The sequence below is a fragment of the Talpa occidentalis genome, unplaced genomic scaffold (assembly GCF_014898055.3).
Source record: "Talpa occidentalis isolate TD23 unplaced genomic scaffold, MPIMG_talOcc4v2.1 talOcc4.15, whole genome shotgun sequence".
Classification (NCBI taxonomy): domain Eukaryota; kingdom Metazoa; phylum Chordata; class Mammalia; order Eulipotyphla; family Talpidae; genus Talpa; species Talpa occidentalis.
Genome location: NW_023601543.1, coordinates 66,312,976 through 66,340,433, shown reverse-complemented (window position 1 = coordinate 66,340,433; position 27,458 = coordinate 66,312,976). Strand labels below are relative to the sequence as shown.

Below are 27,458 nucleotides of genomic sequence, written 5' to 3'. Positions count from 1 at the left end.
TTCTTAGATGATACAAAGTGTCAGAATTTTAACTTTTTAATAATTTTTTGTTGGTGAATATCTAATAGGTTCAGATTTCTTTCTTTTGAATACAGTAGTTCTAGAATTTCATTTTGAAAGGATGAACTTTTTTTCACTGAATCACCTTTGTAACTTTGTAGGTATAACTTATCCATATTTTTCTAGATCCATTTCTGGATACTCTTTTTTATTTCATTGATTTTCCTGCCTTAAACCAATTCCATATTGTGTTGATATACTTTGTATTTTATAATAACTCTTGAAATTACACTGTATCAGTCCTTCAATTTCTTCTTTTACAAAGAGTTTTTGACTCTTCTAGGTCCTTTGAATTTTTATAGGAATTTTAGAATCAGTTTGCCAATCTCTTCATAAATCCTGTTGGGATTTTTATTAGGATGCTGTGAAATCTATAAATCCTTTAGAGGTAATTGGCATCTTTACAAGTTTCCTGGCCCATGAGTATGGTACACCTCTCCATTCATATCTGTGTTCTTTCTGGTCTTATCATCAGTGTGCAAAGTGCCTGCAGTTACACACATATTAAAGTGCCAGTAATCTTAGAATCCATCATTCTGTGTCTAATTCTTTTCTAAAGTAATCTGTTTACCCAGATTCACAGATTCACTTTTTATTATTATCTGAAAGAAGAAAATGACTGCAGTATTGTAACTGAGAGCTCATGTTAGGTGTGAAAAGAGTTGATGCTGATGGTAGCATCTGAATTGTTGCCTATGTTTCAAAATATTTTATTCTGAGAATAGTTTAAATAACAAGGCAGATTTTTCATTTCATGAAAAATATGTAATTTTTACATGAGTTTAGACATCTACATGAAGTATTTCAAAGCATTTTTAAAAGTAGGTTCATTATCTCAGTCATACTTGGGGGAAATTAGTGACAATTCCAGTGGTCAACCATCATCTGCAAAAGATGCTCATGTAAAAAAATAGCAGAAGTTGTACAGGAGGGAAAAAAATTAAAGAAAATTCACGATGACAGCAGAGGGAACAATGACATAAAAAACAGGAGTAAAAAAAATTAAAGACAGGAGTGTTGTGTGGTGTAAGAATAATGCAAATCATTGGACTTTCCATTTTGCATTATATCACACGCCCCCCCAGTTAAGAAAACCTTTGTACCGGATCCCTTCTAATGCAAGGTATGAAAATTGCCACCAGGCAAGTCTTTACAGTAAAAATCACACACGTTTGTTATACTTAAGTATTTTCATCCCTTCAGTCTCCACTAAGACTCTCAATCTAGGCAGCACGCACAGTGCATCTGAGACCAGGGCCCTCAGGGATGTGTCACCTCAAGATTAAAAAGCAAACTGCCATTCATCCATTGCTTCCTGCTGACATTGCCCACCTTCTGACTCTTAATACCTCTGACCTATGCCCAGTGTTCTTTATAGGTTGGCTTCCAAGGGGGCAGGAGGAGGCATTCCCAGCAGAAGGGAGGAGCATAAGCAAAGGTGTCAGGGTGAGGACCGGTAGAGGACATTTGAGAGACTGCAAACAGTTGTGTTGCTTTTGTAGCAAGACAAGAAATGGGAGGAGATGAAGCAGGACACGTCAGCAACGCCAGGTTGGGAAGGGCGCCAGTGCCAGCTGAGGAGTTAGGCTGGCGTAGGGAGCTCTCCAAGGTGTGAGCCAGGGGCGATGCTGTTAGATTTGCACTTGGGCACATCACTAGGGCCGCTGTGTGCTTTCGAAAGTGTGACTTTGAAAAAAAAACAATACTGGAAATCAAACCCAGAGGAAAGAGATGATTGGTCTATAGCAAGGCGATAAAAATTGGGGAGACTGGCTAAATTTGAGTGATATTTCAGGGCAGGAGCAGGGCTGTTTGATTAGGTGTTTCAAAGGATCTGGGGAGAGGAAGAAGGAGTCCCAGATCTGGTGGGTGCATGAAAGGTGGTGGGGGACTGACCGGGGCCAGGAGCAGCAGCACCAGGCCCTTCTTTAACTCAGCAGTGTCTGTAGAGGTCCTCTCTCCAGGGTTGAGCAGCTGGTACTAGAGAGGGTGAGTTTGAGCTCTTAGTGATATATGTGTAAATGTCTGATGTGAGAAATGGAACTTTGAAGTTTGCAGGAGAGGAGGGGGCCAAAGACACCAGGTCTATGAGTCACCAGCTCACACGTGGTAATTAAAACTGTGAGAGTGAATTATCTCCCCAGGGAGTGTGTGACAAGCGAACACTGGGCTTGGTAGAACTCTGAAATATTTGAACATTAAAATGTCTAATTACCTTTTTAGAAGTAGGTAATACATGCGCATTATATGCAATTCAAGGGATTCAAAAGACATAGAGGGAAAACTGAGTCTCCAAGCTTGTCCCTCCTCGTCCCCCACCCCAGCTGTAATGTTCCCAGCTCTGGAGGTTACCCCCTTTATTGATTTCTTGTCAGTCCTGTCAAAGACAGTCTCCAAATATGCAAATATATGTGTGATTGTTGGGATCGCTTTGTTGTAGAAATAAATTCTAGCCTTTTACCCAGGCAGAGGAATAACAAATGGTACTTCAGGAATGGTGAGGTCAGGAGAAGCTTTATTACTCATGCATGAGGTCCCACACCTGGGTAGCCCGTAAGGTCTGAGCACCAGTTTAAAGACCAAGGGTTCCTTTTATGCACAACTGTGTCCATATCTGTTACTTTGATAGCATCGTTTTTCTGCAGGCACAACCATTTGCGGCAAAGTCCCCAGACAAGGGGGGCATGGCAAGGGGGGGATGATGCAGACATTCAGGGATGGCCTTGGAGAGAGAGACCAGCTGGTTGACTGCCCGACCTTGTAGATAAAAATGCTGAGGCCCTGGCCATGAATCTTGAAAGGGAAGGAGCTTTAAGTAAGCAAACGTGTTAATCATGCCTGCATTGGAATGTTCGTTGCACCTGGGCTGGAAGTTCTGCTGGAATCTTTATTACATATCATTTGCTCTATAATGTATTTTCTCATAAGTTTCACACAATGCTGTGCAGAGTTTATTCTTGTAGAGATAAGGTCCTAGTGATACACCCCTGTGTAAACGTCTGACACTCTGAAAAATAGACATTTGAAGGTTGCTGGAGAGGTGTGGGCTAGAGATAATAGGTTTCTAAGTCACCAGTTCATAGGTGGTAATTGAAACAGTGAGAGTGACTTTATTCACCCAATGAGTGTGTGTTTCTTCTTCTAGAAATGCAACAGAGAAAGGAAGAGAGGAATGAGCCATAGAAAGAAAAACAGGGAGACAAAGGGTGTATAACCTTAAGGGAAGTGAAGAATCGGTGAAGAATTATTGTTTTTTTTGTTTTTTTTTTTTTTTTTTTATAGAGGCATGTTTTTTTTTTATTTATTTATTTGTTTGTTCGTTTGTTTCGTTTATACATGCACTGGGTACAGTCAGAAGCGCGGGAGGGTGAGAGAATTCACCAGAGCCAGAGCGGGGAGCAGAGCAGGCAGAAGGACCGAAGTACACTGCTGAGGGGAGCAGCGGGCGGCAGGAGAGATCTGCGCGCCATGTGGGACCCTCCTCTGGTGGCCGGGGAGCAGCCGGGGATCGAACTGGCACCGCAGAGGCCGCGGGCAGCTTCGCAACCCAGCGCTCAACCACTGCGCCACCGGGGAGACCCCAAGAATTATTGTTTTTTTAAGAAATTAAATTATTGGAGGAAAAAATAAAACACTTATAATTGATCTTTATTCCAAATAGATAAGGGGGGGGGAAATAAAGCATTATGATTAAAAGGAAAGTGTAGGGTTTTGGGAAGTATAGGGCCGTTGTGTGCACGCATACACACACACACACACACACACACACATTTTTCCTATTTATTTACTTACTTTTTTAAAATATTTATTTATTTATACAAGCACTGGGTACAGTCAGAAGCGCAGGAGGGTGAGAGAATTCACCGGGGCCAGAGCGGGGAGTAGAGCAGGCAGAAGGACCGAAGTACACTGCTGAGGGAAGCAGCAGGCGGCAGGAGAGGTCTGCGTGCCATGTGGGACCCTCCTCTGGTGGCCGGGGAGCAGCCGGGGATGGAACCGGCGCTGCAGAGGCTGCGGGCAGCTTCGCAACCCAGCGCTCAACCGCTGCGCCACCGGGGAGGCCCCTACTTACTTTTAATTGAGGTAATATTAGGATACCCACCATCAGGTATTGCCACCATAATGCACCCACCACCAAATCACCCACAATCCTCCACCATATGCTCTTGCTTCCCTCTTTGTTTTTACCTCTCCCTGCTCTGGATGCTTCAGCACTAGAGTCAGCTTTCAAGGGTGAGTTTTTAACCTTGTCTTTATCTCACCCTTAGTTTGTTTTCTCTATATTTCACACATTAGTAACACCATCTGATATTTATCTTTCTCCTGACTTCACTTAGGATTTCCTTTCCAGCTCCATCCATGTTGCTGCAAATGGCATAGTTTATCTTTTTTGATCCCTGAGTAATATTTCATTTTGTATATAAACTACATCTTGATCCATTCATCTGTTTTTGGGCATTTAGGTTGATTCCATGGCTTGACTATTGTAACTAGCACTGCAATAAACATGGAAGTGCAAGTTTCCTTTTGGATTAGTAATTTGGAATTTTTCCGGTAGATGCCTAGGAATGGAGATGCTGGGTCATATAGTAGATCCATGTTTAATGTTTGCGACATCTCCACACTGCTTTCCATAAGGGCTGGACTAGTTTGCATTCCCATCATCAGTGTATGAGGAGTCCCTTTTCTCTACCTCCTTGCAGGCATTTGTTTTTTTTTTTTTTTTGGTCTTTTCAATATGGACCATGCTCATCAGTGTGAGACAGCATCTCATTGTGATCTTGATTTGCATTTCCCTGATGATAAGTGATAATGAATGTTTTTTTCATGCAAAGACACACAGTCTTTACTTATGTAATTTGCTTGAGTCTTTCAAGGAAGCCTGTAGGCGTCTTAGTGGTACACCTTGAAACCATATGTCTTTTTTCCTAAAAACATTGTAGGTTCATTTTCATTTTTTAATTTTTTGTAATTTTTATTTTTATATTCCCTATACAATTGCACCTCCCTTATTTTGGCACCAATCTCTCCTTTCCCCGCCCCCACATAGTGTGTCTCTGGTTCATAGTTGTTGATTTTGATTTTTTCTTTCTTATAGTTACTCTTTTTCCTGGTCCCTTATTTCGGTTTTCTAGATTCCTGCTATGAGTGAGACCATCCGGTATTTTTCTTTTTCTTTCTGGCTTATTTCACTGAGCATGATCCCTTCCAGCTCCATCCATGTTGCTGCAAATTGCATGAGTTTATCTTTTTTGATTGCTGAGTAATATTCCATTGTATATATGTACCACATCTTCGAACTGGACATGGTGTAAGAAGCAGCGTGCTCCAGCCCAGAGGTCCTTAATTGTGGCTTGCTGGTCCCTAGGAAGAAATCTCTGAGCTCCTGATGCTGCCTGGAATCATTATGACTGCAGAGAGGAGGAGAGAAGGTCTGGGGAAAGCTGGTTATACTGAGTATCTTAGTTACTGACCAAGTTAAGGACTTTTTGAGAATATTGGATGGACAATCTCCTTCCTTACTAAAACTATTATTTACCTGGATAAGAAATTTTCCTTGATCTAGAACAAATTATGGAGGTAGCATTTAGGCCCAAAATCGAGTTCCTCATTTCTAAGATGTGGGTGATGTTCTAAAATAATGCTTCCCAGCTTCTCGAATGCGAGATACAAAAATAGATGACAGGCAAAGAATATTTGAAACAGATTTTCATGAGCATGTGAGGATGAAAATGCTAAAAAAAAGTTTATAAACTCTGAAGAATTACATACATTTACAATTATACACATATTATTTTTAGAAAAATACCAATGATCGTGTGTCCTCTGGACAATACTTTTCTAAGCTTTGGTTTGCTCATCCATACATGGGAATTCCCATGCACATATTCCCATGTACATTCCACATGCACATATTGCTGAAATTATATAACAGTAGGTAAAGTGCTTACTTTATCTTTCACTGTGTAGGATGGACACTTATTAAACATTTAACAAATTTAGCTGTTATTATTATCTTTAATTGGTATTATTCTCTAGTAGATACAGTCCCTTGCTGTATGACAAGTGTATGACAAGTGTATGACAAGATGGACTTTAAAGCCCTCACAGACCTAAAAGTCCACACATTTATGACCCAACGCTTAATTGCCTACACATTTATGAGCAGAGGTAAACAGCAGGAGAGACCAGAGAATGTCATAGTACAAGCCCATGGTCAACTCTGCCACGCGGTAAAGGGGAAGGCCAGTCTTTCCTCCTCAGAGACAGGCAGTCTGGTCCCTTCCAGTGCCGTATGCCAAGAATGCTTTCCAAGTGGAAAAAAGATTGGAATCAAACAGTAATAAATCAAAGTAGTCAGGCTTTGCAGGATAGCTTAAAAAACTAAAACAGACTTAAGTAAATAGTTGATAATAAAAACTGGCAAGAATGATTAGATATCAATCTTATTTTTTGTATAATATGAATAAGTTCTTAGTATTTGAGTGGAAATAATGCAAATAATATCATAGACTTTGTCCATTCTGACAGCAATAAATTTAACAGAACCCAGTAATTAGTACATAGGAAGAAAAATATAGAACCTATATTCTATAGGGCATAGAACCTACATGTTTTTAATTCTTTATGAAAGGGTATAATAGAAGTTGGTCAATTAACTAAATAATAATAGACCATACTTTCCTAAGAAGAATCTATCAGTATAAGTCAGCAAACATGTCCATCTGGAAGATACTATAGTTTCTTTTTTTGTTTGTTTGTTTGTTTGTTTTGTGGGACCCTCGCCGGTGGCTGGGGATCAAACTGGCGCTGCAGAGGCTGCAGGCAGCCTCGCAACCCAGCACTCAACCGCTGCGCCACCAGGGGAGGCCCCTACTATAGTTTGGAATTACAAAACAAGAATATAACATCAAATAGCGTATTGGTGAGCATTTCTTGAATACCAGATACTATATAAAGTACTTTTTTGGTATTATCTTATTGAATCCTTGAGACATTTGACATATCACATTTTATAGATGAAGACACTGAGGTTCTTGATAGAATTTCTTTCCTTTCATCTAATTTACCACAATTTATAATTATATATTTGTTTTGGGGATTTGATTGATGTCAGGTATTATCATAGTATAAGTGAAGGCTCTTCTTGGCAGGTGTAGCTGGGTTTGCTTTTTGGTCAGCCAGGTGGAGGAGGCAGCACAGAAATCTACAACAAGTTTGCCTGTGGCTCAGAACAGCAGTAGTCTGGGCTTAGCTGTCCACTGAGTGGGCTGTCTTCCTCCTCTGGTCTGCTTCTGCAGGCTCTGCTCCTGCAGGTCTGAATACTGACTACCTTAGAATATGTGGACTCATATCTATACCACTTTAGTGTCAGGAAGGCACAGAGCAGGGTTTCTATGATATGAGCAGTCGGGTAAAGGAGAATCCTGGAACTCTCGGTGGCTTTTCAGGCTTTTATTGAGCTTTTTACAAGCCAGGAGGGCAGGGAGGCTGGGGGCCCGGGAGACTGGTAGGCCTCCCAGCCCCCAGCAAGTCTTCATTCTTTCTGGGCTCTCTGGTGTTCTCTCGTGTTCTCTGCTGGTTCTGTGCTCGTTCTGCCATTGTTCTTTCTCATTCTCTGCTGGAGTCCCTGTGATGCCACCCTTATAACCCCAGTCTCTCAGCCCAGGTGCGCCCACCTATGCATGCCCACACCCTATTCCAGTTGTCTCCCATCAGGCATGCATGTAGGACTGCAGGGATCCATTATTAATGCTAATGGCAGGAGGGCAGAAAAGCCTGATAATTTTTCACTTTCCCTATAACCATGTAATGTTAAATCATATAGACCACTTTTAATGACTATTGCACATAGAGAAACAAAACAAAGAAACAGATAAAAACCAAACCAAGACAAAACTAAGATATATGACTGCATAATTGAGGCCACCAGAGGGGTAGGATGGAGGTGGGAAGCTCATGTCCACCCTGCCATGGAGAAAAGATGATCTTCCTTTTCAGCAGACATTCTTCTAATACATTCAAGTCAAAAAAAGAACATGCCTGAGGGCCCTCATAAGCATCCACATTTAAAATATGCAGAAGCACTTCGGAAGTCGGAACCAGAACAGCTATCATGTTGCCAGAGAAAGAGGACCTCATTCAACGGATGACACTTAGCACTGTGGATTTCTTCAGCCAGGTCAGAACTCTGCACTGAAGCATGTTGTCCAGTTGTGTGCAGGTGTAAGACCTGAATGTCACTGGGCAGATGGTACTAATATTAAGAAGCAGGTCAAGTATTCTGCTGCAAAGTATAAAGTATTGGGTGATTGAATTTAGGATTAACTTGATTATAAATCTTTTTCTTTCCTCCTAAAATTGGTGCTCTACTTCCCTAAAATTTTCTATCAGTGGTAACAACTAAAGTGTCTGTTCAAGTTTAATCCCATGTTTCCCACCAGTGCTTTGATTCTGTGATGCAATTGCAAGAGAAGGCAAAGCTCAATTTGTTATTTAAGTGCTTCATTTTATTTGTTCAAGACTTCAACATAATTGATAGGTGAGAGTTGGCACCACTTCAGGAACTCACTATGAAAAAGGGGAGGAAACTCTAAATAGAATCTGGTCTCCAGCTATTACCATTTGGCCAAGGTACTTGACTACTGCATGAATTTTGAATTTTGCATTCAACACAACATATCCCTGTCGGTTTTCATATAAAAATCATACCCCTTAATCTCTGAAGTAAAACTGTAACTTCTAGGGTAGGGACTGATCTTGAAACTCCACAGCACACTATTATCATTTGAAAAAACTTGAAAAAATACTGACGCCTGGGTCCCATGCCCAGAAACTCTAATTTATTAGTCTAGGGTTAGCTTGGGAATAATCATTCAATTATTTCTCTAACTATGTTATTTTCTACTGAGGTAACATTGGTTTACAGCACTGTATATGATTTAGAGGTATAGAAACACACCTCCTCAGATGTACGTCACCACACCACACCCACCTCCAACACACCCAGAATCATCTACCACGCTCCATCTGGCCCTCACCACACTGTGCTCCCCACCTGCATCCTACCCCTCTGGTGGCCTCAATTCTACAGTCAGATTTCTAGGGTTTGTTTTGGTTTGGTTTTATCTGTTTCTTTATGTGGAATAGGCATTAAAAAGTGTTCTATGTAATTTAACATTACATGATATAAATCAGTAAAAAATATTTAAGCCAGCGCTACATCAATCCACATGGAGAGATCTTACACCCCCCCCCCCACCAAAAGCAATGTATAGGAAGTAATCACAATATAATACAACAATAACTTTTCTATGATGATTAAACACACCTGTAGGGTAAGGAAAATGTATCAGGCTTTTCTGCCCTCCTGCCATTAGGGTAGATGAGGGAACCCTGCAGTCCTGAATGCATGCCTGATGGCGGGCACCTGAAGTGGGTACACCTGGGCTGAGAGACTGAGTTTATAAGGGCGGTGTCGCGGGGACACCAGCAGAAGCCAAGAACGAACGGAAGCCGAGAGAAAAAGAGAATCAGAGAGCACGCCAGAGAGAACGCCAGAAAGCCCAGGTAGAGTGAGGATTTGCTAGGGGCTGGGAGGACTGCCAGCCTCCCGGCCCCCCCAGCACCCTTGCCTGCCATATGCCTGGTAAATCTAAATAAGACCTGCAAAAGCCACTGAGGACTGTGACTCCTCCTTTACCCGCTCTGCTGGATCAGAAAACCTGCCCTGTGGTCTTCCTGCCCCAACAACACCTAAGCACTAAATCTATCTGCAAACGTGCAGACAATAGGGTTATATATTATCTAGGAATAAAAAACTTTTTAGGGCCTCCCCTGGTGGCACAGCCGTTGAGCGCTGGCTTGCGAAGCTGCCCGTAGCCTCTGCAGCGCTGGTTCAATCCCCGGCCACTGGCGAGGGTCCCACATGGCGGGCAGACCTCTCCTGTCTCGCCCGCTGCTCCCCTCAGCAGTCTACTTCGTCAGTCTGCCTGTTCTGTTCCCCGCTCTGGCTTTGGTGAATTCTCTCACCCACCCGCGCTTCTGACTGTACCCAGTGCTTGTATAAATAAATAAATCTTTTAAAAAAAGAAAAAAAAACTTTAAAAATGGCACTAACCAAGCAATTGTAGTTAACAGTTTATCCTGAAGGAATAATTAAAGATGCCCAGGCTAAATGATTTCACCATAAGAATGTCCTCCCTGGCAAAACAATGGCAGTTCTTAAATGTGCAATAGTGATCTGCTGGAATAAATTGTGATACCTCATATGATGGAATGTCATTACCCAGTAAAAGTTACATTGGACTGTGTATTGACTTAGATGTACGTCCTAACACATCATTCCATAAGAATAAATGAATTGCCAAACAACATATAAGAATTCAATTTCTGTAAGAAGACTAGTAGCATGTGTATGTGGCAGCAGGGAGGAAGGTACACATGAATATATTTGTATGTGTATGTATATAGATACACCAAATACGACTTCAACGGTATATATTAAAAGTTTTAAAGATATTCTCTCAGGGAGGAAAGCACTTTAGTTGTCTATGTTCCATATATTCTGAGTTTTCTGTACTAAAAACAAACTAAAATTCATAAAAGTTATAAACAATCTTATAAATAAATTAACATTAACTAGAGAAAAACAGACAATGCAGCAACATATTTGTGCTGTTTCTGCCCATAGAAGCCCTTTGAGACTCAGTCCAGGGTTTTTGCTAGAGGCTGGTCACAGAGGCACCCTCTGCCTATCATGTAGAAAAGCTCAGACTTCCAGAAGGAAAGCATGTGTTCAGAGTAAGACACTGTAGGGTAAGGAAAAGTGTCAGGCTTTTCTGCCCTCCCGCCATCAGGATAGATGATGGATCCTTGCGGTCCTGAATGCATGCCTGATGGCGGGCACCTGGAGTAGGGTGTGGGCATAGGTAGATGGGATTCACCTGGGCTGAGACTGGGCTTTTAAGGGCGGCGTCACGGGGACCCCAGCAGAAGCCGAAAGAAAAGCCAAGAATGAACGGAAGCTGAAAGAAGAAGAGAAGCAGAGAGAACACCAGAGAGCCCAGATAGAGTGAAGATTTGCTGGGGGCTGGGAGGACTGCCAGCCTCCTGGCCCCCCCAGCACCCCTGCCTGCCCCGTACCCGCTAAATCCCAATAAAAGAGCTTCAAAAAACCACTGAGGACTCTGACTCCTCCTTTACCCAGTCTGCTGGATTATAGGAAACCTGCACCGTGTCCAGTCCTGCCCCCTAAAATTGGCTTAAGTAGGCAAGATGATCCATGCAGATGGGTATTGGAGCCCTCCGAAGACCTGGAGGGACTAAGGAGAAATAGACTGTGTGTGCCTGTGACAACGCTGGAGGCACCATGGCGTCACAGGAGATGCACAAGGTCCAGGAGCTGCAGGACGACACCTCGCGTGGAGGCGATGCCCGAGAGGACCAGCCAACGACCCCTGAGGCAGCAGCGTTGGGGAAGAGAGGACCCCAATTTGGAGCTCACCAGTGCTGATGCAGGGAGAGGCCAACGGACTTGGACTAATGGACTTGGACTGATGAACTTGGACTGACAATCCCGCCAGAAGGCGGAGGAACTTTGGCAAGTTAAGTTTTGGGGGCCCTGGGAGGATGCTATTGTTTGTACACCCCAGGAAATGGGAATCTGGGGGTGACCAATGGGCCTTAATGGCCAAAAGCAGCCTGTGTATGCCCAGCAGCCAGGCAGAGGAGAAAAGTCAACTGAGAAAGCAAAAGCTGGTGCTGATGCTAAGTTGAGAAGCCCTGAGTGGCTGTTAAGCACTAAGTAAGCTGAGGAAGGCCAGTGAGTCTCGTAAAATCACCTGTGGGTGATACCTTGCTCGTTCTTGAGTGAGGATAAGGAGCCGAGGAATCTGTCCTTGGGGGATGGGTGGGGAATGTAGCTTGGGGTGGAGCCCAAGCTGAAGAGGGGACCTGAGAGAGGCCGCATGTAGAGCTTGGATCCCTGACCCATGTGCTTGTGCAGTGGGTTGGCCTGAGTGTAGGGGTCTGCGTGTCTCATTGGTGGCTATGACAGCCGAGTGTTGGAGAGACAGCAGACAAACCCTGGGGGTTGGGCGGTTACCCCCAAAGAGTAGAGAATCCCCAATCCAGGAGTGCGTGCATCCTGGGGGTGGATGTGGTGTGTGGCTTGTAGCCAAGACTACAGCCAGAGAAGGTCAGGAAGCCTGACGGCTCCTGGCATGTGACAGAGATGTCTGAGTGATTCCCCTCCCTCGTATGAGCAGTGCCTTCAGCAGCAGAAGTGGTGGATCATCTGCTGGTACCAATAATTCTTTTGCCACTAGGTTGGGGCCCTGCCTGGACTTATTTATGTTCTGTTGTATTTTGTTATATTGTGATGTATTTCATTTACTTTCGTGGGCCATGGCTGCAGTGTTCATATTGCCAAGAGACAAGTGTTTATGACTTGTACATAGAGATTGATAAAGACTATATGGCAGAAAACCCTGAGGGGGTGGACTGTAGGGTAAGGAAAAATGTCAGGCTTTTCTGCCCTCCCGCCATCAGGATAGATGATGGATCCTTGCGGTCCTGAATGCATGCCTGATGGCGGGCACCTGAAGTGGGTACACCTGGGCTAAGACTGTGCTTTTAAGGGCGGCGTCATGGGGACGCCAGCAGAAGCCGAAAGAGAAGCCAAAGGAGAAGCCGAGAAAGAAGCAGCAGAAGCCAAGAGAGAGAGAGAGAGAGAGAGAGAGAAGGCCGGAGAGCCCAGATAGAGTGAAGATTTGCTGGGGGCTGGTAGGCCTGCCAGCCTCCTGGCCCCCCAGTACCCCTGCCTGCCACATACCCGCTAAATCCCAATAAAAGAGCTGCAAAAAACAACTGAGGACTCTGACTCCTCCTTTACTGGGTCTGCTGGATCATAGAAAACCTACTCTGTGTCCTTCCTGCCCCTACAGACACATTGTTGATATAAACAGTCAAGGCATAGTAAATACCTTTATCAATTAGGTAGTGTTAAGAACCCTCCCAAAATCCATGCTCCAGGCACTACCAAGGGGTGCTAAGTTTGCAAGCAGCCCTGACCAGGAATACCTGTCTCAAACTTACTATGTTGACTCTTTCTGCCAAGGACAGTTGGATGAGACTTCAGATAATGCAATCAGAGGTATTATGGAACCCTGTGGGATAAAATAAGGCAAAACCAACAAGGTGAAGCCTATTAAGGGAAAACAAGAGCTTTGCATTAAAGTCCGAAAGATCGATTACTAGTACTGGATGTAGGAGACCCAGCTTGACAGCAATTAATCGTGAAAAACACCCTGGGGGGTTTTTGCTCAATATCAATTAACAGTGTTAACTGAGCCATTGGAAAAACTAATGGAAACTTACTCTAAATTAATGGGAGTGTCATGTCCTGATCAATGGACTTAGAAATCCCATAGTATTCTTGAAATGATCAAACATCATTTGGAAAATGTATGTATTTCTAAGGTTGTTATTCTAATGTCAAAAGAAATGTGGGTAGTACAAGTTGCTAGGGTGACCCGGATATGAGTAGACTTAACATTTTTGAAATGAGTTTTTGAAAATTTTGAAATGACTCATGGTTGGTTATTCTCTTTTGCTCCATTTGGCAGAATTGAGACCCATGGTGACAGCTTTAGGAAGGCAGATGCAGAAGCAATATAAAAGGAATTAGAACAACCCAAATGGAATTAGCTGACTTAGACAGAAATGTGTTTCTCAATAGTGGAAGTATTTACACAGCTGGATAAACATGTACCTTTAGACTGGCTAATACATTGAAATTGAAGATCTAAAGAGTTTTCTTTCTACTCTAAAATCCTTGAGTCTAGTTTTATTAATTTAGATATTTTCCATTTTACCTCCAGGCCTTTCCTTAAATTCATGCTGCAAACCTCTTGTGGGCCTTTAATGGAGCTGGGCCATCAGACTAAGTTTCCCTAATCTAGTCACTCTAAGTGTATCTCAAACTGTAGTGTGCCATAAATCAAGGGATCTTGATAGTTTCTGATGTTGCCATAGAATATGAGAGCCTGTGTTTCTAACAAGCTTCCTGGTGATGCTGACACTGCTGGTCCTTAAATAGCAAGGTCCTAGGTGACTATTTTATATTTTACTAACTGTCCTCAAACTTCTAACACCTCTTCTCCCGCCTCCTACTTTCTACTACACTGGGAAAATTGTACAAATCAGAAGAAGACTTCATCATTAATTCCACCACGTCATCTCCTTACCTGCCAGCATCTTGACCCATATGTCCTGCCTCCCATCTGTTAACAGACATCTGAAACATTATCTTGCTCAAGATTGCTCTTCTGATGTTGTCCCTACAATCTCTCATATCATTCCCTTGCACCCAGCTTTGCAGATGGCAGCGTCATTTTCTCTAGTTATTGAAATCAAAAGCCTTGAAATAATCCTATTCATTGTTCTTTCCTCCACACCCTATATATTCGATCCCATTTGCTTTATCGTCAAAATGTATACATAGTCTGACCACTTTTCAACATCTATACTATTTTTTCTCACTCCATGTTATCTTGATTATCAAAATCACCTGGTAAATGGCCTCGCTGCTTTTATTGTTGCCCTATACTAGAGTCTATTCAAAATCAAGTAGTGAGAATAATCTTGTTAAACATACCATATGTTATTGGATGGAAGATGCCATCAATTGTAAGAAATATTTTATGTAGAAGTAACATTACCATGAACTAAATTATGACTCATTGCCTTAATAATAATCTTACACAAAAATCACTTAGTCTCACCAGAATCTATTTGTTTTGAAGATACTTTCACCATTTCGGGATATTTGACACTTTTTAGTGAGTTCAGTGTCATTACTTGATATAATCATAGTGAATCCTTTCAGATGTGTACCATGAACAACAACAACAACAACAAAAAAAAAAACTCACGTCCAACTATTCATTGTTTTATTTTCTTTGATAAGTACTTATTTGGTCATTGCCTTCCCAGAAATTATGTATTCTGCCATGTTTTCAGAGCTCTACCTCTCACGCTGAATCTCTCTGACCTTTGCTGTGAGGTGTCTCCCTCTACTACCCCCCTCTGCCACATCTCTCTGACAGTTCTGCCTTCCTGTTTTGCTTTTCTGAATTTGTTAAAATCAGTGCCATAGACAATCCAGGATATCTTCCCTATATTTTTTTAGATTTTTAAAAAAATTATGCATATAAGAACTGGAGTGTAGGCCAGAGGTGCGGGGTGGCGGGGGGGGGGGATGAGAAGATTCAGCAGAAACAGAGTGGGGAGCAGAACAGGTGATCTACTGAAATACACTGCTGAGGGGAGCAGCAGGTGAGACAGGAGAGGTCTGCTATACCATGTGGGTCAGCTCCCTGACCGGGGATGGAACTCAGACTGCAGTGGCTGGTGATAGCTTCATAGTGCTGAGACTTTAACCCCTGCACCACCAGGGAGGACCCTATTCTCTCTATTTTAAGATAACTAATAACTGCCAATCAATTATTAATAAAACCATAAGTCTATTATAAGTCTGAAAACAGTAATAAACTGATTAATTACATCTGCTAAGTCCTGTTACAACAGTATCTAGATTAGTGTTTCATTGAATTACCAGGTAAAGGGAATCTTTAGAATTCTGCCTACCACACTCTCTCTGTTTTTGAAGATGTATATTCGAATTGCTTTCCAAAACATTTATTACCAGGCGCGTGAGCTTTCTTTGCTTGTGAATATGAGGGCCTTCCTGCCTCGTGCCTCTCAAAATTATGCCTGGAATGGTGGGGGAGACATTATCTGAGGGAGGTAAGTCTAGGGGAGTAAAAATAATTTTCCCGCTATATTTCTGGGTTTTTAGCTTCCTGTATATCTGGGAGAGACTCATGATAACTGAGTAACTGCCAGAAATACCCCCAAACACCTCTTTCAATATTATCTCCAGCTAACAGCAAAAGATGTTCAGTAGGGAGGCCGGTTATGGAGGTTACCAGGAAAAAAACACAGTAAACAAGTGTGAAGATGTTATGCAGATATAGGTCCCTGGCTTCTCCATTGATGACAGTTTCTAGAGGTTGGTTCATCTTCCTCTTCCTGGTACCAGAAGGGAGACACCTTTATAAACAGGGATTTCCCTTTCCCTTTTCCTTATAAAGGTTAACTTCTACTAGATTTTCAGAGCTTCTATGCCTGGTGATTCTTAAAAAAAAACAGATGGAGATAATCCTTACCCAAAGGGGCATATTCTGGGGTACCAACTAGTGCTTCCCTTTGTAAAAATATAAAGTAAAAGCCTCGTGGAGATTATTAATTACCTTTTATGCATACCACTGTGTGATTTTCCAAGGAGACCTGGGCACCAAATTATTTTCTCTAGAAGTTCATAAACTGAATTTGAACATTTCTCCTAGATTGGGAGTTTTCAGATTGTCCAGAATCTCCGGAGATATTTTCAAATGCTAGCAATGTAGGGTTATACTTAGTGCCCTGGGGCAGGAATATTTAAATTTTAAAAAATATCCTCCAAGAGATTCTAATCATTTTTATCATTTCTTTCTTCCTGATGACAACCACCAAGGAAAGGATGCTTAACTTCAGCATTCCACCCAAATGTCCACGTGAGTTGAATATATTCCTAAATGATTCAACTGAAGTCCTTGATATCTGTCAGTGATTCACTCCACCCAGGGTGTGGAGGGCAGAGTTCCCCTACAGCTGCTCCATGGCTAATGCTGAATAAAAAGTAAAGGTCTAGGGCCTCCCTGGTGGCGCAGTGGTTGAGCGCTGGGTTGTGAAGCTGCCCACAGCCTCTGCAGCACCTGTTAGATCCCCGGCCACCCGACGAGGGTCCCACATGGCACGCAGACCTCTCCTGCTGCCCCGGCTGCTCCCCTCAGCAGTGTACTTCGTCGGTCTGCCTGTTCTGTTCCCTGCTCTGGCTCTGGTGAATTCTCTCACCCTCCCGCACTTCTGACTGTACCCAGTGCTTGTATAAATAAATAAATAAATCTTTAAAAAAATAAATAAAAATAAAAAGTAAGGGTCTAGGGCCTCTACTGGAGGCTCAGCGGTTGCGTGCTGGGCTGCGAGACTGCCCGCAGCCTCTGCAGCGCCAGTTCGTTCCCTGGCTGCCTGCGAGGGTCCCACAAAAAAAAAAAAAAAAAAGCAAGGGTCTAAACAGCAACTGTGAGCCTCAGCTCTCCACACAGTGAGTTTCTCCTTCGGCTGAACTAGGATGTGAGACTGGCAAGCTGCCTGGCCCATCAGAGAGTGAATGTGAATGAATTTATTGTGATTGAATGCAGGAGGCAGGAGAAGTGGAAAAGGTCAAGGGCATGGTTGAACTCATACATATGCCTGGTCTCTAAAAAGACAAGAGTGAAGTGTGTCTAAAGGAATGGAGTCTGTGTCCTCTTTATCCTTCCTTCTTAAATAATGAGCGAACCCCTTTTCACTGACACCATATGCTTTTGTTTTTGTTTTTTGGTTTATCTAGAAGCTCTAATACCAAAAGAAATGACTTTCCTTGAGGTTTTTACATTCAAATTTTGACATAACAAAAGAGCAACTCCTGAAACATGTTCTGAAAGATCTGGAAACACCACAGCTCTGCCATTTCCAAATGATAAGCTTGGACAAGTCATTTAACATATCAGTGCCTTATCTGTAAGATGTAAATATAGTAGTTCTGACCTCACAGGGTTATTTTAAGAATTCAGTGAGTTCATAAATTTCAAGCACTTGTAACTAGGCACTGCATGGGAAGGCATACAACAAATGAAAATTAGTATTGCGGTTGTAGTCATTTTCCTTCCTTGCCCTGTATCTTTTTTTTTTTTTGAATTTTTTAAATTAAATGTATTTAAACATATGTATATATATTTTTGTGTTTTTTTTATTTTTTTACATCATTATTCATTTTTAAACAATACTTGCTTCCCCCCACCCCCTCAGGTGTAGTCCCCATAGAATTTCCTTCCCCAATGCACCCGGGTACCATCACCTTAGTCCCCTGTGCTCCTCCCTCCCTCCCTTTATTTTTTACCTCTCTCATTTCTCATCCCTCACCCAGTAAATACCATTCGCCAGGTAAACACAACGAGGGAGAAGACAGGAGCTATTCATTTGAGGTAAAATGAACACTGAGTCTTCCCAAAGTGCCAATGAAATGGCAGAGGTGAATGAGTAACAGTTATTTTAATCACTGGAAATATGGTCTTTTGCAATTTAGAAATGCAAAAGGTAGAAACTAGTAAAAACAAATTTTCACTATAACGTACAGGCTGTATCAGTCAGAATGTTCTAGACCCCGAAGCCTCCTTGCCTGGCTCTCACACATTAGTCCCACACAAATTTTGAAAGGACCAGTGGGTTTCAAGCAAGAAGACCCTCCATGATGCCTCTGATCTCTAATCACACGATAAATATCCCTGGTCTGTCCCATTGTTCTTTAGCATTTGCAACCATGTAAATTCTCCAAATTTATGCTTTTATGGTGAATTTTACTTTGCTAATGCAGCTGATACTCTTTTGATTACTCACCCAGCCCAGGAGGGGTTGGGGGCTTTCTTTTTCTTTTCTTTTCTTGTTTTCTTGTATCATTGTTCATTTTTGTACAATATTTGATTTCTACCCTCAGGTGTAATCCCCATAACTCTACCATCACCACATCAGCTGTGAACTGTCACCCTAGTCCCTCCCCTGTTTTGACCTCCCTCGGAATGGGGGATTTTCCACTGTGCCCCAACAGCTACCAGAATCTAGAGACTTGCTGTACTGTCACCAGGACATACGAAAAAGGGCACAGGAAAATCACACATGTGCTCTTAAATCTATAGGCCAGAAATGAGCCACTTCTTATATTCTTTTGGCTGAAGCAAATCACATATCTGTGCTTAATTTCAACAGGGGATTAAAAAAAGGGCAGTGCTACCAAGTGCTGTGCAAGAAAGTAGACACTGGAATATTTGCGAGACATCCTAATGACTACACACAGAGGTAGATTTACATTATTCCTTTTTATATTCAGATGGAGAAAGAGGCATCACCAACAAGCAAATGCTTCTCGGCATAAATAAAAAAGCTACTCAAAGGAATACTTTATAGTTTCTCAGTTGCTCTTTCTTCATTTTTGAAGGAGGCAGTCACTGTTCTGTACATGTTAGATGCCGTTGGGAATATATATGTATACATACACATACACATTGCCCACTTCCTATGTAATTCTAATATTCTAGTCAGAGTTTTTAATTTTCATGTCAATACAGGGGCCTCCCTGGTGGCTCAGGGTTTAAAGACAGCGCTATCAAGCTATCACCAGCCTCTGCAGCACAAGTTTGATTCCCCGGCCTGTCTGGAAGGTGACCCACATGGCACAGCAGACCTCTCCTGTCTCTCCTTCTGCTCCCCTCAGCAGTGTATTTCAGTAGATCTGCCTGCTCTGCTCCCCACTCTGTCCCTGGTGAATCTCTCACACCCAAGACCTGCTGACCGACACCCCAGCTTTAGTGTGCATAAATAAATAAATCTTAAAAAGTCAACACACCCCCAGACCTACCCTGAGTCTAAGGGCAGACCAGATCATCTCCCTTTCTGCATGCTTGGAAAGGATGGGGGAGGATGCCCTAAGTTTGATATTTATTTGAAATAATATTTATCTAAAAGCTATTGTGTCAACCAGTTCCCTCCAATCCCAGTAGACCAGACAGAGGCTGCTTTTGCAGCCTGGCTCCTGTTATACAGGCAAACTGGAGTAGAGCACCGTCTTTTCACAGTCATCATGTCACACACATGAGTAATAAAATACCTTTATTCCACACCATTGATAGTTTAAGTTTGCTTTTTATGGCTTTATGTCATAGCCTTTTTCACCCATATGCTTAAAAACTAATTTTTAAATAAATGGGATTCTATTTTAACTCAATAAGTATGCTTTTTAAAAAATCTACTGGGGCTTCCTCTGGTGGCGCAGCAGTTGAGCACTGGACTGCGAAGCTGCCCGCAGCCTCTGCAGCTTTGGTTCGATCCCCGGCCACCGGTGAGGGTCCCACATGGTGCGCAGACCTCTCCTGCCGCGCCTGCTACTCCCCTCAGCAGTGTGCTTCGGTCCTTCTGCCTGCTCTGCTCCCCGCTCTGGCTCTGGTGAATTCTCTCACCCTCCCGCGCTTCTGACTGTACCCAGTGCTTGTATAAATAGAAATTAATTTAAATAAATAATAAAAAATCCAATGGCAAATATTTTACTAAAACAACCCATAGCCCATTTAATTTATATTTTGTGTCATACCAATTTTATGTTCAGATATGGTAAACTACAGTGTGCATATTCAAAAATAATCTGTAATGGTCAAGAATATTTGGACTCAGTCTTAATTCCAATACTGAAAGAAATATTCTGAAAAATTCTTATTTTGATTATTTTTCCTTTTTAATTTGGCTTTAATTTGATTTGACATTAATGTGGCAGTATAATATCAGGGGAAGGCTGGAGGTGCAGGGGTGAAAGAATTTTCCAGAGACAGAGTGGAGAACAATAAAGGTGAATTTTTTGAAGTACCTTGCAAGGAAGTAGGGGGAGAAATGGGAGAGATCTCTGCAGTAAGAAGGATTTTTGGCTCTTTCATACTCTACTTTCATGGGCTTTTGAAGTTGGGGCCCAGTTTGCCCCAGTTATCTGCTGGGATGTCTGGTCTTGGGTGCTGCCCTTTGCTACAGAATGTGTCCTGGCCCTGCTTCAGCATTCCTGGAGCTGAGCTGGCATTCCTGGTCACAGTGGTTGGTCTTATGGCCTGCTTCCTTTATCATTCCCTTATCTATTCGAGCCTCCCAAACCTGCCTGCTGAGCCAGTATTGGGGGGCTTAATTTTTAAACTTATTAAACAGTGCCCCGACAATTAGCAAATGTAGTTTTAAATATTCTGAATTAAAGTTCCCTCAAAGACACTTTAGTGGGTGCATTAAGCATTTGAAACCGTATTCTGAAAATCATAAACACTATGTTTATAGTTACTATTGCTTCAAAAGAAATAATAAATGTAATATTTAGCAGTATAAAAAACAAAAATCAAGCTGAAATGAATCATCTCAACCCAAATTGCAAATTACATAAATTCCGTTTTTTCTGTCTTTAATTTTTACATGATTAGTGTATACTTTGGAAAGGATATTTTTGAGGAAACATAATCACAAGCAGAATGATATAATTTGCAAACATTTCAATTGTCTAAGAAAGAACCACATACAAAGTTCAAGCTGATTCCCATTTTAGGACAATAGATAAGGAGAAATTTTTTCCTGAATTGTTTATATTATTGTAAATTCATATATATGTAATTACTGAAGTATATTTTTCTATAATTTTCCCTGTGTTCAGTGTATTCATATATTTAGCAAATTGCTTTAATCCAAAATAATGTTTTTAAGATGTATTTTGACTATGAGGAATATTTTTGAGAAAGTCTACTAAGTTTACTAAGTTGTAAGGATGGACTCTGTTTTTTTTAAGTTAACATTGATAATAATGGCAATTCATTAGATATTTACACTTAATTCTACTCTGAATTATTGATAGTCATGGAATAATAATAACATCATTAAAGGGCCTCCCCGGTAGCGCTGGGTTGCAAAGCTGCCCGAAGCCTCTGCAGCACTGGTTCGATCCCCGGTTACCTGCTGAGGGTCCCACATGGCGCGCAGACCTCTCCTGCCACCCGCTGCTCCCCTCAGCAGTGTACTTCGTCAGTCTGCCTGTTCTGCTCTCCGCTCTGGCTCTGCTGAATTCTCTCACCCTCCCGACTTCTGACTGTACCCAGTGCTTATATAAATAATAAATAAATAAATTTTTTAAAAAAATAAATAACATTAAAATGATATCATAATTTACTAAGTTCTGTGTACTTTTAAAATTTAATCATCTCAATGCTCAAAAGAAATAGCTATTATTTCTTTTTTTAAAGATTTATTTATTTATTTATACAAGCACTGCGTACAGTCAGAAGCACGGGAGGGTGAGAGAATTCACCAGAGCCAGAGCGGGGAGCAGAGCAGGCAGAAGGACCGAAGTACACTGCTGAGGGGAGCAGCGGGCGGCAGGAGAGGTCTGCGCGCCATGTGGGACTCTCACCGGTGGCCGGGGATCAAACCGGCGCTGCAGAGGCTGCGGGCAGCTTCGCAGCCCAGCGCTCAACCGCTGCGCCACCAGGGAGACCCCAGGAATAGCTATTATTTCCCCCCCTATTTTACACATTAGGAGGTAGAGGAGAGTTGAAGCACTTTATCAGGATCACACAGTGTTTGGGAGATAGAGCACTGAAATCCCAGTCTTCTTGGCACCAGTCAGTACTCCTAAATAACACTCTAGGCTCAGTCTCTGTCCCAGCTTCACAAAATGAAATAGGGCCTTTTTGATTACCTAAGTGAATTTATCCAAATCTATCCCTGAATAAATAAAGCAAGAAAAGGATACTTAGGGCCAGGCAAAGATACATCCCAACAAGATTAGTGTAGGTATAGCTTGCCCAAAAGGATCATTTATCATTTATCTACTAGTTAAATGAATGCAATATAATGATAAAATATTAAATATATATCAAGTAGTAGGATTTTTAGGTTAAAAGATTTTTAAAAAATTGTGCTTAAATTAGTACTTTAAGATGGGGAGTTGAATTCTTAAAGGAAAAGCAAATAGGGTCTCCCTGGTGGCACAGCGGGTTGAGTGCAGTGCTATGAAGCTGTCCTCAGCCTTTGCAGAGCTGGTTTAATTCCTGGCTGGCCAGGGAGATACCCACATGGCGCGGCAGACCTCTCTTGTCTCGCCCGCTGCTCCCCTCAGCAGTGTTTTCAGTCCATCTGCCTGTTCTGCTCCCTGCTCTGTCTCTGGTGAATCCTCTCGCCCTCCCGCGCATCTGGCCTGTACCCCAGTTCTTGTATAAATAAATAAATCTTAAAAAAATGAAGGAAAAGTAAATATTAAAAAAATTGAGTTAAACTGATAGTTTTGTCAAAGGCTTCTTTATTAAAAGTAGGGATAAACAGCAAAGGCTTTGCAGTGACTTCAACTCACCTGTTGATCTTAGAGGAACTGAAGTGTCATAATAGGCTTTTAGTTTTCAATAGGCTCAGAGGGATTACATTTGAACTCAAATTAATCCCAACATCCTGTTAATTGAATACCTTGACAAGCTGGTTAATGAGACCATTGAAAGAAGAATGTAAGATCAATTGTTATTATTATGAGTTTTTAGTTTATATCCTCTTCATAAAAGCTGATAAATTACATTGGAAAATCTATAACTGTAACCAGAGAATAAATTGGTATTACAAAACTTTGCTGAGAGCGATAACCTACAGTATAAAGGGCATTTATTTTTAGGTAAACGGCTGGTGTTCCAGAATGTTCTGTTTGTAAGACTAGTTTAGTTAGCCACAGTGAGGAAAAGAGCTGAGATACCATGCCTCAGACTGTTCTCCTAAGAAAGTGTGGACTCTTGCTGGCATCTGGGAACTTAAGTTGGTGGGGAGGGGACTTGTCACCATTCCCAGAACTGAGAAGCATGGCTCACTGTGTCTGGCCTGTTTGCACAATGTTGTTTATGCTGAACACCTTTCCATCTGGAAATCTGGAGTTTGGATATATGTTTGATCATGAGTATGCATGTTGTCAGTCTCTAGTCAAAACCCTTGATTCTGAAGCTCATATGCTCTGGGGGAGAGAGAGAGCATAAAGAGTTATGAACATGGATTCTAGAGATTCGGCTTGTGCCTTTTCCCCGATGATCTGGTTGTGTGTCCATATGACATCATTATAAAAAATCTGTCATGTGCACAACTGATACCGAGGTCGTGAGTCCTTCTTGTGACTTTCCTCTTGAGGGGCTGGTCTTGCAGGGCCTTGGCACAGCCACTCTCCACAGGCATCTTACCTCCACAGGTTTTCAATTTAAAAGCAGTTCTGAGTTACTGTGTTTCATCAGAAAGTTGTGGAAAGACTTGGCATTTGCCCCTGTTCTTACAAGATAAATAAAACTAGAAATATATTTGCAGTCTGTGATTTCATTATATCACCTCTCAACAAACATTTCACACAGTTAGAAACTCTGGAAGGGAGTCAGGGAGGCAGAGAATGCACACAGCAGAAACAATAGTGCACTTTTAAGGAAAAATAAGCAGAAGTGTCATTGTGCCTTTGGCCTTAGGGCACAATTATTCTTTGTTCTGAGAATAGGAAGATCTCCTGTGGACTTTCAAAAATATCAGCATAGGGAGAAAACGGGCAGAAATAGAGAGGGACGGTGATATTAATGAATGTCATTATTAATGTATTTGGACTTTTAAAATTATTACTAGTATTTTGAATCAGATGACATGAGGACTTTGAGGAGAAACACACTGGTTCTTATAATTCAGCATTTATGTGGGATATGAAAAGGGCCTGGAACCCAGTGGAGAAAATCAAACCATGAGGAGAGGGTGCTAATGGGATTAGGCAAAAAGCCCTGAACTCTAATGTCACTGTCAGAAAATACCTCTTGCAAAGTATTAATAATGACAGATGAATGTGAATGTCATCTTTTGAAATGACAATAACATTATCTTCACTACAGCATATGTAGTTTTGTTTACTCTCCTTTTTGAGTGCTGGAGGGCTGTTAAATATTTGTGAACAAAGGATGGAAAAATATTCATACAGTATGGTTTGGCATTGAATTGAAAGCGAAAGAACAAAGCAGTGTTCATTGCAATCTTCATATTAAAAGATGCCTGACATGAGATTGAATTAAAAGGCCAATTGCATTATAAATGCCATGAAGAGCTGCTGCAACACTGGCCAATTCCATAATAAATATGTCATGAAGAGCTGCTGTACTATAAAATATTGGAAAACAGAAATGCAATATACATCCTGTAAGCATCATGATAAATATTTTCTCATTTTTGAAAGCATTGCGATTTTTCAGAATGCATAAAATGCAATGTTGTAACAGTGTTTAACACATTTTATGTAGTTTCACAGGCTGTTTCCAGAAAATGGGTAATAATTTAAGAGTTAATCTATTCGGGCTATGGCTGGGAACTCTTTCTCCTTCCTCTAAGATTCTCCTGTGTCCTCCTGTGACATTTATGCCTCCTTACCATCTACCTCCCTTGTCTTTCTCCTTGCCACCCACTTACTACTTTGTAATTAACTTTATTTTCCCCTGCATACTAAGTGACATTTAATGGAAGAGAAGTTAAAAGACTGGCTTTGAGGAGAAAAGGGTTTTGAGATAAAGTTGCAAGAGGATAAAATTAAAAGAAGAAAGGTAGTGATGGATAGTTTGAGGATTATAAATCTTTATCACCAACATGAAGTTACTCTAATGGCATTGCCTAAGCCTTTTGAAATGACCTGTCATTAACATAGAAGTGATGTGACAAAAAGAATGTCTATCAAGGAATTTTAACATTGTCATAGAAAGGATTATTTTCCAGCACTCTTAGTCTGGTTAGAATATATAAATCAGTTGTAACAAAGATATTTTTATTACATTCTTCATAATAAAGGCGAAGGGATTTGATTTCACAAACTTCCAAGACTTTTAAGTCCTTTAGGGAAGGGAAGGGAAGGAAATCCACCACCCCTTACTTATGTTGCTCCCCCCACACCTCAGATTCTATTCAATGTTTACTCCATAATAGGAATTTGGAGAAAATGGTAAGGGTTCACGAGGGTGTGTAGTGCAAGGATGGGCCACTGAGCAGGTTTTCTATGATGCGAGCAGACCGGTAAAGGAGAGTCTTGGAGCCCTCCGTGGCTTTCTCAGGCTTTTATTGAGCTTCTGCATGAGTGCAGCAACCAGGTACACAGCAGGAAGGAGTGGGGTGGGGGGAGAGGCCGGGCTGGTAGGAGGCTGGTAGGCCTCCTAGCAAGTCTTCACTCTGGCCTTCTCTCTCTCTTCTGCCTCTTTCTCCTGCCTCTGCTTCTCTGGTGAGTATCTCTATAATGTTGCCATAGCCCACAGAAGTAAACAACATAACTATAACAATGCAACAAATGCAGGTGTCCCATTAGGCAGGGCAATCCTAATGGCAGGAGGGCAGAAAAGCCTGAAAATCATTTACCCTACAGGGTGTTTTGCTCCTTTTGCAACTATGTTATTAAAAATTACTTTTTACTTTATAATTAGTGAAAAAATATTTTTACTTTATAATTCATAATTGAGAAGTAAACTGCATCTCTGTATGATTTTAGTTCTAGAATTTCCACTGGATTCTTTCTAGTTAACTGTTGTGATCCCCTATCTTTATATTCGTTGTAAGGGCATTTTTTTTCACATTTTATTTAAATTTTATTTTTTATATTCCCCATACAATTACAAGCCCCTTATTTTGACCCCAATCCCTCCTTTCCCTGCCCCCACCCCCCCATAGAGTGTCTCTGGTTCATAGTTTTTTGTTGATTTTGATATTTTCTTTCTTATAGTTATTCTTTTTCCTGGTCCCTTATTTAAGTTTTCTAGAGACCATCCGGTATTTTTCTTTTTCTTTCTGGCTTATTTCGCTGAGCATGATCCCTTCCAGCGCCATCCATGTTGCTGCAAATTGCATGTGCTTATCTTTTTTGAATGCTGAGTAAATAGTCCATGGTGTATATGTACCACATCTTCTTGATCCAGTCATCTATTTTTGGGCATTTGGGTTGTTACAAAACTTAGCTATTGTAAACAGTGCTGCTATAAACATAGGGGTGCAGGTGCCATTTGGAATTGATGTTTCTGTGTCCTTTGGGTAAATACCTAGGAGTGGAATTGCTGGATCATATGGAAGCTCTATGTTTAGTAGGTCCAGAAATCTCCACACAGCTCTCCATAGTGGTTGGACCAGTTTGCACTCCCACCAACAGTGCAGGAGAGTTCTAAGGGCATTTTTATTTGCTCCCCGAGCATAATTAAAATGGCTCCTTTATTTTGTAAAAAAAATGTTTGATTAAAGTAACATCACATTATATAAATTGCAGGTGTGCACTATTAAAATCAATGTCTGTATATACTACGTTAAGCTCACCACTGAAAGACCATGTCTATCCTTCATCACACAATTGACCTTTTTTAAAAAAAAAAAAAAAAACATTTATTTATGCATATAAGAGCTGGTGTATAGGCCCGAGGTGTAGGAGGGTGAGAGGATTCACCAGAGACAGAGTGGGGAGCAGAACAGGCAGATCTACTGAAATACACTGCTGAGGGGAGCAGAGGGTGAGGCAGGAGAGGTCCAGGTCCGCTGCGCCTTATATAGCTCCCTGGCCGGGGATCGAACTGATGGAACTCGTGCTGCAGTGGCTGCAGATAGCTTCGTAGTGCTGCCACTTAACCCCTTTCACCACCAGGGAGGCCCACAATTGATCTTTTACTTGATTTACC

General features: G+C 41.6%; 1 protein-coding gene and 1 pseudogene across 1 annotated transcript in view; both read left to right on the top strand.

Moving 5' to 3' along the window:
* The window catches only part of PRRG1 (proline rich and Gla domain 1), a 189,258-nt gene that overhangs the window by 35,678 nt on the left and 126,122 nt on the right, over nucleotides 1-27,458 (top strand). The gene's annotated exons all lie outside the window — the stretch shown is intronic.
* On the top strand, nucleotides 8,045-8,657 carry LOC119245706 (MOB kinase activator 1A-like; annotated as a pseudogene).